The 11,597-nt window shown below is 40.5% G+C and overlaps 1 non-coding gene across 1 annotated transcript; it reads left to right on the top strand.

Annotated features, from left to right (window-relative positions):
• Positions 1-373: 373 nt before the first annotated feature.
• On the top strand, positions 374-480 carry LOC123615945 (U6 spliceosomal RNA). The gene has a single exon (XR_006723774.1). It is a non-coding gene; the product is annotated as a U6 spliceosomal RNA (small nuclear RNA).
• The last annotated feature ends 11,117 nt before the right edge of the window (positions 481-11,597 follow it).

Genomic DNA, 11,597 nt, shown 5'->3' with positions numbered 1-11,597 from the left:
ATCCCTTCTGATTCATGAACTTCTGGTGAACAGGATTCAGATATCAATATAGGTCTTGTGTCTTTGAACCTCACAGAGACCTCTCTGGGCATTTTTCCTCCTAGTTCATCCAGTGATAGTGTTGCCATCTGGGGTCTTGGCTTAATGTAGGTGATCTGTCTGACCTCACAGTACTAGGCTCCAGGCTTGTCCCTTTCCTTTGGATCAAAAGTGTCCTTGAAACTCTGGGTGTAGGTCCCCTAGTAACTGGCAGATGCTCTAAGCAGGAAATTGTCTAGAATGCTCGTTTATCCCTTTGTGTTCACACTTTAATATAGTCTTTGGCCTCAAAATTTTTTTCTCTGATTGTTTTAAGATACATGAAAAATAAACAGTACTCACTTCAGCAGCACATAAACTAAACTGGAACGATACAGAGAAAATTAGTGTGACCCCTGCACAAGGATGACAGGCAAACTTTGTGAAGCATTCCACATTTTTGGATAAACTGGAAGTTCAGGATTTGCAGATACTAACTACTACATGTAAAACAGATAAACAAAACATCCTACTGTATAGCACAGGGAACTATACTCAATACCTTATAATAGCCTATAATGAAAAAGAACATGAAAAGGAATATATGTATGTGTGTGTGTGAGTGTGTGTAACTGAATCACTGTGCTGTGCGCACGAAATTAACACAACATTGTAAACCAACTGTTCTTCAATAAAAAAATACTTAGATAAAAGCATAAAAAATAGTTAATATTCATTAACATATTTATTTATTTAAATTCAGTGTACTAATTTTTCTGCACTAAGACTTCTGTTGCCCACTGGTCTGCCAGAGGCCTTTTACATATCCATATGAACTGTAAGATAATTGTATCCAATTCCAAAATAAAATATAATTAAACAAAAGAAAATTAATTAATTCTCGGGATTATAATCAATGATCAGCAGACACACTGCTAAGTTTGGATTGAAGTGACAAATTCTTAAGAATGTTTTCCCTATTTTCTGGCTCCACATCCAGAATTGAGAGGAGCTGACAACTGATGGAATATTAAGCTACTAGGATGTATACATTAATAAGCACCTTAATGAATTCATCTGTATTAAATCCCTGCACTCTGAAGTTCTTTCCTTGCTGGAGAATATAGGAGCCTTCACAAACAAGCACAGGCAAATGAAATTAGACTTTCAATCATTGGGCAGATAATTAAACATTAGACTCCTTGGCCTTTCTCCTCATGTTTATTAGATGTTTTTCATTAATCAGACAAGGAACTGACGGGCTCCATCATTGTCAGCCAGTATGACTCCCTGGACAGCTTCAGAAGCCCCTGCTCCTAGTGGGAACAATCTCCCTGGGGAGATATACCTTGAAAGGTTCTTGTTTGGGTTTCCCTGACTTAGATCCCACGCCAAGCTCCATTCTCCAGGTAATCTCTAAGCAGCATAAGAGAAAAAGGTATGATTTTAGCCAGACCTGAGTTTTAGTCCCAGTCCTGCCATTTCAAACCACATGAAAACAGGTGATTCTTCTCCCCTATACGTGTCCCTTTCTCCTTCTCTTTAAGATGAGGGATTTAAATCTTAGCTCTTCCCAACCTAGAGCTTCTAGGAGTCTCAATGATTGTGGTCACTGTGTTGATGTGCACCTCATCTGGGCTTTTATCCAGGAGCAAGAGAGTTAGGACAGCCATGAGTCAGCAAAGAGAAGTCAATTCATTCATACACATGATGGTTTTTCTCATTTCTCCCCATGGTGGATGAGCATCGTGGAATAGTGAGATAAGAAGGTCCAGTTTCATGTAAATGAGCTGAGGACCTCCCTGCCCAGATTGTCTGAGTGGCTCACCTTGACACCAAGTATCTCTGACGAACCTGGGAAGGAAAATCAAACGCACAGTATGTCTGCCATGTTCTAGCAGATAAAGCACCTAATAGCATTCTCACCCCAATCCTGTGAGACAGGCATTCGCATCTTTATCTTGCAGGTAAGAAATACCAAGTCTCAGAGAAGCTAAGCAGCCTAAACCTTATAAAACGAGGAGCACGTGACACTGTCGGGGTGGGATGTCACTAACCTCCACGGTCACTTTGTGTCTATCACCTTTCACGGCTCGTGGATTTGCGTTCTGACCCTGCCTCTATCCTTGCAGGGTTTTAGATGTGGGGAAAAGCCATAATCCCCTCTTGCCCTCGACTCTCCCTCAAATCAAAGATAAATAACAGTATTATTTTCTCCCACACTACTGAATGTTTTTAGTGATTAAATTAGATAATAGATGGACAAAACCTTTCAAAGGTTTAAATGCATAATGATTAAGCTCAGTCCGCGGGAGATGTGTCCTAATATCAGCACTACTTGTAAAGTAAAGATTAAGGACCCACACTCTGGAGCTAGACCACCTCGGTTAGAATCCTGGCTTGCCCATGTATTTCCCCAGCTACAAAATAAGGGTAATAAGAGCAAGTGTATGACAGGGTTGTGGTGATGCTTAAAGAGTGAATGCATGTAAAGTGCTTGGCTCATGGCAAATGCTCAGTAATGTTAGCTGTTTCAAGTCCCACTATGTCTGGCCATGGAGATTATTTTAATAGTGCTCTGTGCCTATCTCCTTATATATAAAACTACTTCCATGCGACTATAAGCACTAGAGTCAACTAAGGACTTCGCAAGTTCCCTGGCAATGCTAAGTGGGCCATAAATCTTCCTTTCATCCTCCCTTCTTCCCTCATTAATGCACTTACTTATTGCATCCTTCAACAATAGTAATCACGTGCGTGCGTGCCTACTGTGTGCAGAAATCTCAGAGGGATATCCTGGGGCAGTGAGGAGGAGGAGAGGTCAAGGATGGGAAGGTGAAGAGAAGAACAGGAGATGCAAATCTTGCCACCCAAGACGGAACCTTGGGTAGGGGCGGGATAGTGAGCAGCAAAAGACTTTGTTCTTGGCAGAAGCAAAGCCTCAGGGGATCCCAGCGAAGCTTCTCTTTTCCTTTTATTGGAGTTCTGTGCTGGAGCTATAAACCCTCCAAATGAGTTGAGATCATTAGAGAAGCTCCACTGATCACTGGTGAAAAAATATAACAATTAAAACCAGAAGCCTCAGAGTGGGAAGCTTGGGGAGGGGAACAGAGGAGGAGAAAGGAACAAGGATGACTCTTAATACATAATAACAAATACTAATAATGGCAGAGAGTCGGGGACTAATTAAAAGTTTCTAAAAAGAGAGATTGAAAGAGATAGGGAAAGGAATTCATCCGTAATAATTTGCCTGCCTGGAATCAGGAAGCACCATAGCCTACAGACAGGAGTAAAGGACAAAGATTCTAGCGTTTAGATTCAAGTCCTGGTCTTGGGTGATTTGAGCAATCTTGGTAAGCATCCTTCTCTTTCTGAGCCTTACCTTTCTCATCTGCAAAATGGTGCATGGCTTCTATCTCATCAGGTTTATTGAGTAACAAATGAGAACTTCAATGTGCTACATAATATCAGCAAGTTGCTGTCTTTCCTCCAAGTAGAAACATTGCCTAAGAGCTGTTCTAAATGACCTCTAAATTTGCACCTTGACATTTTTATGTTCCCCCACCCCAAAAAGGTATGATTTCTGAACTAGTATTTCAAATAGAGAAGGTAACAGAATTTACAATTTAAATGATATTCTTAAAGATATTCGTTGAGAATTTTGCCCCTAAATATTCCTATTACAAATGTGTAAGTCTCTGATATTTTTTTCCTAGTAGACATTCATTCCTTTGTTATAATCCTGCATGCCTTCATCTTTCTTTGGTGAAAGTGCACCGGATAAGTCATCACCCATCATCAACAGTAAACTTCACATTAATGGACAAATGCTTTCTTAAGGAACGGTCCAAAGGAATGGAAATAATTGACAAACTAGAAATTTATTATAGCTAGTTTAATGCAGGTGTGGGCAGGGAGTGAGTTGACAACTGAAGCTACCTAAAAATGTGACTTGTTGTGAAACATCATAAGCAGACAGAAAATAAATAAATAAGAAACTACTGAATACCTACTGTGTGTCCACTGCTTTTGATGTGTAGCTCACTTACTTTGCATAAAAAGTCAAGGAGGCAAATATCTTACAGACAGAGAATTTAAAATGCAGAGAGACTATCTAAGTCACCTAGAGTCAAAGAACAGTAAGAGTAAGAGGTAGGGACTGACTCTAGCATCATGGTCTTTGTGCCCCACCACGCTGACCTCTCTCCTGCTTCCACGCCCCTAAGCCTCAAGAAGTTTCCAGAATCGATAATCAGCCATAGCTCTGCAATGAATCTAGAAACGGGCAATTTCCAGAATCACCTGATTTTCCAGTTTGTGTTTTTGAAGCTGTTTCATTCCTTTGTCAGTCCACACGCAATACATTTTCACCTCCTACCCCCTTGTCAATTCCCTAATAACACTGGCTGGTGGGGGCTTCTTCCGCACTAGAGGTTTCTGCTGGCAGCATAAGGCTTTCAATTTTGTGAGTCAAAAATCACCTGATCACTTTTTAAAAATGAAGATCTTGAGGCCCTCCTTCAGAGATGCTGCTTCAGTGGTTACAAAGATCGTCTGAAATCTGGACCTTTCTTTTAACCAGCACAGCCCCACCACCCGCCTGCAGGCAGTTCTGATGCAGTTAATTCACCCACCACTCTTGGAGCAAGACTAGCCTGAGGCAGGTGTTAGATGAAATCTGAATTCAAATCCTGGGTCTTACCATTCCCTAGTTCTATGAACTGAATACACTTGTTTCAAACTGCCTCTGAGACCCAGCTGAATCACTGACAAAAATATTGGAAGGGTATCTACCACACGGTGTAGCCTTGAGAGTAAAACAAGGCAGTGTATTAATGCCTGGCTGAGAGTAAGTGTTGTGTTGCAGGAGGTCAAGAAACAGAGATGTGCAGACATTAACTGTAAGAATGCTGGAGCCAGACTGCCTGAGTTCAATTCCCGGCTGACGCATTTGCCAGCTTTTTAATGTTGAATGAATTCTTATATGCCTCTCTGCCTTAGTTTCTTCATCTGCAGAACAGGAGTACCACGCGGCAACATGGGAATATCACGCTACACAGTGAGAAGATCATGGTCCCTATCTCATCAGATCATTCTAAATATTAAATACAGTGATACCTACTACAAAGAGCTTAGAACCCTGACAGACACTGACTTTTATTACTGATACAAAATAAATATTAGTTTTCTAAGGATAGGAAACCCATCTGGTTCTCTGTGGCATGAAGCCCAGTGCTGTAGGCAAAATAATTACTACTAAACTCTAAAAAGAGCCAGTGGTGGGGTTTGGAGGAGGGGGACCCCCAGTAAAAGAGATTTCTAGATGATGTCCAACGTTCCCAAATCGAGCACAAACCTGGCAGAGTCTTCCTCTAGGAACTTCTGCCCTCTCTTCTAAAACCAAAGAACATTTTGAGGGAACTTTAATTCATATGCTTCTCATTTACTCTTAAATCATCCAAATATTATTGGATGAAACTATTTATGCCCAAAGAGAAATATGAAAGAATCACAACAGAGTTTCTTGAAAAATCTTATTTTTCTGCCAGACTAGAAACCACATGTTGGTAAACAAACTTGTCAACCAAAATTAAGTGACAGCAACAGATACTATCCAGATTTCTTTCTGCCACCCTGGAGTCTGAATGTATATTTCTATCACTTTCACTCTGTTTTTCTTTTCCTTTCCTTTGGTCTGGGGTTTATTTCCTCACCCCTATTTCAACAACACCTTGAGGGAAGATAGATTTTGGTCTCCAAAGAAAAAGAGGTCTGATACTTGTTTCTGCACATATTTGGAGAGTAAGGGAAAAAAAAAAAAAAAAAAAAAAACCAGGAGAAGTTCTGTTGTTCATAGGCAGGTAAATATTTAAAAGATCCGAATAACGGATATAAGCTTGCCATTTCCATTAAGAGGTCCTGGCAGAAATGTGGCACAAAAGGGGAATCCTTTTATTGATGGATGTATGAATTGTCCTGCACATGTACATGCCCCCTCTATTTTGAATTGGTAGTAAGTCAGATTTGCAATCAACCTCATACGGCAAAAAATGATCAGGATGTAAGAGAGAAAGTCGGTTGTTCTACAGAAATGCAGAGGAGGAAGGGATTAGTTCTGGTGATTTGTTCATTAAATATTTTAAACAAAAGCGAAATGTGAGAAATTTTATAAAGATGGGTAGGATTTTTACGCACAAAATTTGAGTGAGCTATGAATTGGCAGAACAAAGAGTAAAAGCCCAGAGGCACACGATGGCAGACAATATTTATGAAATACCTTCTCATTCTTTTGGATCAGAACAAATTTTACAGAACAACAGACCTCTAAATCAAAATCAGGTCTGAAGGGATACGAAAGTCCCTCAGGTTAAACACAATGTGTGGTTTGAGTTCTGTCTATGGTGGCTCCAGACAAATGGTCCTCCAAATTCCGTATGTGGCTTGACTGCCACCAGTGATGGGACACTCACTATTTGTCCCATCGTCCACACCATGTTTGGAAACGTGATTATTACGTGGAGAACATTTTGGTCTGCACTTGATCCTACTGCTCTCCCACTGAATTACAAAGAATACACAAAAAGGGTTCTTCTTCACAATATTGAAGATATTTAAGGAAAAGATTTATTCAGCAACTCATTGATTTCATTGGTGGTGATCAAACAGATCCAAACCTGCCCTTACAGAACCTCATGAAGGGGACACACAAGTAATGAGAAACAATTTGATGGGTGCGTGATGAGAGAGGTTCAGGTACTGAGGAACTGCATCACAGAGACACATAATCCTGATGGGCACAGTAGTCTCCAAAATTATGTTTTCTCTTCTTCAGGCCAAATCTCAGTTCCTTCAACTCTGTCTCTATCTCAGTCATTCTTCTGTAATCATGTTCTAACCTGTCTTCTTAAAAATTGGAAGTGGTACTCTGAGCCCCATCAGAAAAGATGGTATTTATCACCTGATTCTTTTTACATACTAGCTTTCTATTTATGAAGTTTGAATTTATAGCAAACATTCATGTTGAGTAGCCATCTTCCATTATTTTATTATTCTGATTTTTTAAATTAATTTTTATTGAGCTCTAATTGACCTATAACATTATGTTAGTTTCAGGTGTACAACATAATGATCCAATATTGGTATACATTGCAAAATGATCACCACAACATGTGTTTTTATTATTTTGATTTTACTATCAACTAAAATTCCAAAAGGTCACCCGGGCATATATATGCACAATGCACACACACACAAGTGCACACTTATACACACATTTTTGTAATTATAAATTTTGTGATGACTTCTATTTCTAGGACTTTGTCTTTATGTGACTACATTTCCTCATTCAGATACAGATCATTTCTCTGGGCTGTTCAGATCACTGTGAATTCCTATTCTGTCATCCAACATATTCTTATCATCATGTCACCTACATATTTGATGATCATGAACTCTCACTCTTCATCCAAGACACTGATAGAAATGTTGAACAGGACAGGACAAAGGACAGAGCTTGCCGGCTGTCGCCAGTCCCTGTCCTCAACGCTGGCATTGATCCATTAATTAGCACTCCTGGGGACCATCTTTCAACCAGTTACAAAACTAGTCCATCACGCCTCCATCAAGACCCCATTCCTCACTCCTTTCTACAAAGACATCAAGGAAGACTTTGTGAAATGACTTGTGGAAAGCTAGATATGCTGTACCGACTTCCTTTACCTGATCTACCATCCTGGGCTATAAATACTCCAGAGTGAAATGAGGTCAGTCTGATTTGACTTCCTTTTGGAGAGCTCACGCCATGACCAAAGTGAATGCAGTACTCTTTCTGTGTGATTAGAAGTTCAGAATGGGGGAGCTGTAAAGGAACGTAGAGATTATCTCAACCAGCCTCATCATTCCACAAGCGAATCTCAAGCTTGAAATAACTTTGCCTGTGGTCAAACAGCTAGTCAGAGTCTGAAACGTGGTTATATCTTACATTCTCCTTTTCACATTTAGGAACACTAGAATGGACTTTAGAAAAGCATTTCTCAAAATATATTTCATGAATATTCCTTCTAGGCTGGGAAAGGAAAAAAAAATTCCCCATGTTCAAATGTACTTGAAAAACCCTATACATTTTAGCAATTCACAATTTATTCAACCGTTAACTAAATATTCACTTACTGTCCCCTATGCATCAGACACTGTCCCAGGCACATGGATATGATAGTGAATAAGATTACTTACTGGTTTTCTTCTAGGGAAAGAAAGAAAAATTTAATAACAAATTATTCAAATAGAAAGCTTACTATGAAGTATAACTTGCTCCAAAAGAAATTTGCAGGGTGTTCTAAGAGAAGAGGAGAGTGTAAGAAATGGCCTCTCAGAGGAGATCATATTTAAGTACGTAAAAATACTCAGATAAGAAGTATCTTGGCATATTCAACAAAATGGAAGAATAAGGGAGGTTGTCAGCCACGACCCTAGAAAAACACATAAAAGCTAAAGAAGGAACCTGTTGGCATCGTTAGAGGAGAAAAATACAAATACGAGTATAAACTGCATTGATGCGTTCTGCGCAGGAGAACGACCCAAACTCATCAGCGTTTTGAAAGCAGTACATTGGCTGTTCCATGGAGATAGGAGTGTGGGGGGTGAGAGTGCAAACACAGGAACCTGCTAGGGAAATTCTGCCCAAGTTCTGGAAGAGGGAAAAACAGACTCTTGAATACGGACCTACTGTCGTGAACAACCTAGTAAACAAGCTGCTCACCTCTTCACTGTTGTTTTGCAACATTCTTTACATTCGTTTGACCACAGAGTCATTACTAAGTAATATCTATTTTACTCCATGAAATTCTGAAGACTACCCGTGAAGAAATGCTGCTTTGGGCTATTTCCAGCTAAAGTCACATTTCAGGCCTTCTAAAATGATAACAGAGCTTGCCATTTTTCTTTCTGCCTTTCTTTCTTTTTTGCCCCCAGTAGATGATTCATTTGTTTACGAGGGTCACCCTGGTGCTAGCTGTTTTACTTTCATTCAAATTGCCAGGTGTCAGGCTTAGAAAAACAAGCCCACGAAGAATCCCAATATGTAACTATGTTTGTTTGTATATCCTTTTGTTCTTCACCTCCGACTACTCACCCTCAACTCACAACGTCTTCTGTTTTCAGAACAGAATTCTAATTGCTCATTAATATTTAGGAAAATTAACTCCTACGTTAAAGAACAAAATTACCTTCTAGACTAATTAACCAGTGATGAGTTCCACATTTGTATATATTTCCATAGGTTGATGCAATCTTACTTTTAAATAAGGAATGAGGAATAAAATGACTAGAAGGAAGTATGAAGGTGTCAGTATAAAATAATAACCCAATTCAGCATGGGTGGTATGATTCCTGTCCATCAGCTTCTTATTCATCACAGCTCTATAAGGCAGGGCTCCTGATAGTTTAATACGCACATGGGGTTACCTGGAGACCTGGCTGAATGCAAATCCTGACTCAGTGGTCCCCAGTGATGCTTTTAAATCTTGGACTTCACTTAGAGTAGCAAAGGTGTTAAGCACCATTTCAGTTTTGCATTTTAGGGAATCAGCATATCAGGTGTTTCAGCAACCAGTAACAGAAAACCCCAAACCCAACAATGGTTTAACGTCTTAAACAAAAACATCATTTGTTCTCTATCATACAATAAACCTAGCAGTAGGGTAGCTCCAGCCATGATATGTTAGTATCTCAATAATTTCATCAAAGGTGCAGGTTGCTTCAATCTCCCTGCTCTGTTCTTCTCAGCAGTGCCTTCATCCAAAGGCTACTTCTCCTGTTCAGGATATGGATGTAGCAATTTTTATGTCCTATTCAGATAATGATGACATCCTGAGGGAAATATTTTTCTTCTACTGTTTTCTTAAGAACACAGAAAGCTTGACAAGAGTCCCCCAGCAGATATTCCTCACATTTTATTGGCCAGATCTGCATCAAAGGTTCATTGACATGTGACACTGTATGTGCTCCACGTTATGCCCTCAGCCCATGCCCACATCACCTGCAACTTATTAAGCAAATCCCATATATGTCCTGATTTCTTCCTCAGGAAGCTGCATCTCTGAGCCTGAGGGCCATCACCAGAGTGTGCTCAGCCTCTGCATGTGCCAGGCTGGAAAGGCTAGAGAACTGAAGCCCTAAGAAGCAACCTTAAATGAGTGAGGGACAGGAACTAAAATCCTGGCCTCCTCATTCCTTAGGGGGTAAACTCTAGGTCCTACAGAAGGTCTGCAGCAGGAGTGACTCCCGATGGCACACAGAGAACACTGATCTACTAATTCCACTTGGTGGCTTTCCCTGCTTCCCCTTCTCGCACCCTGACTTCTTCCCAGTGACTCCTAGAATCATGTCCCAATAATCTACCTGAGCCCATGCCCTTGTCTTGGGTTCTGTTCTTGAGGGAAATGAGTTAAAACGACTTGAAATATCATAGCGAGACCAAGTGGAGAATGGGAATGTTACAGGAAGAACAAAGCTGACTCCGTGTTGGATCTGCTTCTTTTACTTTAACCTTTGTATTCTGTTGTTCTTGCTACAAGTTAATCACTAAAAGGATGTTGCCTAATAGTTTAAAGGATACAGAATGGCCCAGGTCCAGAACCCTGCCTCCCATCTCTGCATGTTAAGCTAAAATACTTTCAATACTTTCATTTAGCTCACAGGAAACATCCTGACCAGCCTTGTTGAATGGCTGCAGGAAAGAAGAAATTAACACACCCTCTTCAGAGTCTGGTGGGAACCAAGGAAATATTTGCAACAGCCTTTCCCTTTTTCATCTACCTCCTCACCTCTCCTTCTTTGTTCTACAAAGGAGACTCGCATGTAAGCCAGGGCAAGATGGTTCTTTGGGACATTAGTCCACCATCTTCTCCAGTCTGCTGGCTTTCTGAATAAAACTGCTACTCTGAACTAAACTCGACTCTTGATTTACTGGCCTGTTGTATGGGGAGCAGTATGATGAGCATGGACTCGGTAAAGGAAAACCCCAACTGGCTTAGATGGGTGGTTTCAAAAGTATGGGGCTCAAACCTGTAGCATCAGCCACATCTGGGAACTCAACAGAAATGCAAATACGACGGTCCCTCCCTAGGCCTATGGGACTAGAATCTCCGTGCAGAAAGAAGCCCAGCATTTTGTTTTAACAAGCCCTCTCGATGATTTTGGTGCATAGCAGATTTAAATATCACTGGTCCAGATAAATAAGAATATATCCCTGGTTCTGGGGTAAGAATAACCTCCCATGAATCATCTAATCCGGAGAAGGATGTATAGATATCTGAACAAAATTATCATTCTGTTAAGGAGAGCCAAGTGTGTTGGAGTGAGGAAAAGAATGCTTCAAAACCACCATACTTGTTCTCAATAGAGACGTCCAGAGAGTAAAAGCAAGTCACCCCAAATCTTAGAATTGGAAAACGGGAAAAGTAGATTTTGAACCTTGGCTTATGACAGCAGACATAGTGATCCTTGCCAGTTTCTGCAGCTCTGCAGTCACTGAGGGACCTCAGACAGGGTTGGAGAGGGAAGGCCACCGAGGACAAAGC

Source organism: Camelus bactrianus, chromosome 4, assembly GCF_048773025.1.
Source record: "Camelus bactrianus isolate YW-2024 breed Bactrian camel chromosome 4, ASM4877302v1, whole genome shotgun sequence".
Taxonomy (NCBI): domain Eukaryota; kingdom Metazoa; phylum Chordata; class Mammalia; order Artiodactyla; family Camelidae; genus Camelus; species Camelus bactrianus.
Note: the sequence above shows the minus strand (reverse complement) of the source record. Positions and strands in the feature narration are given on the sequence as shown.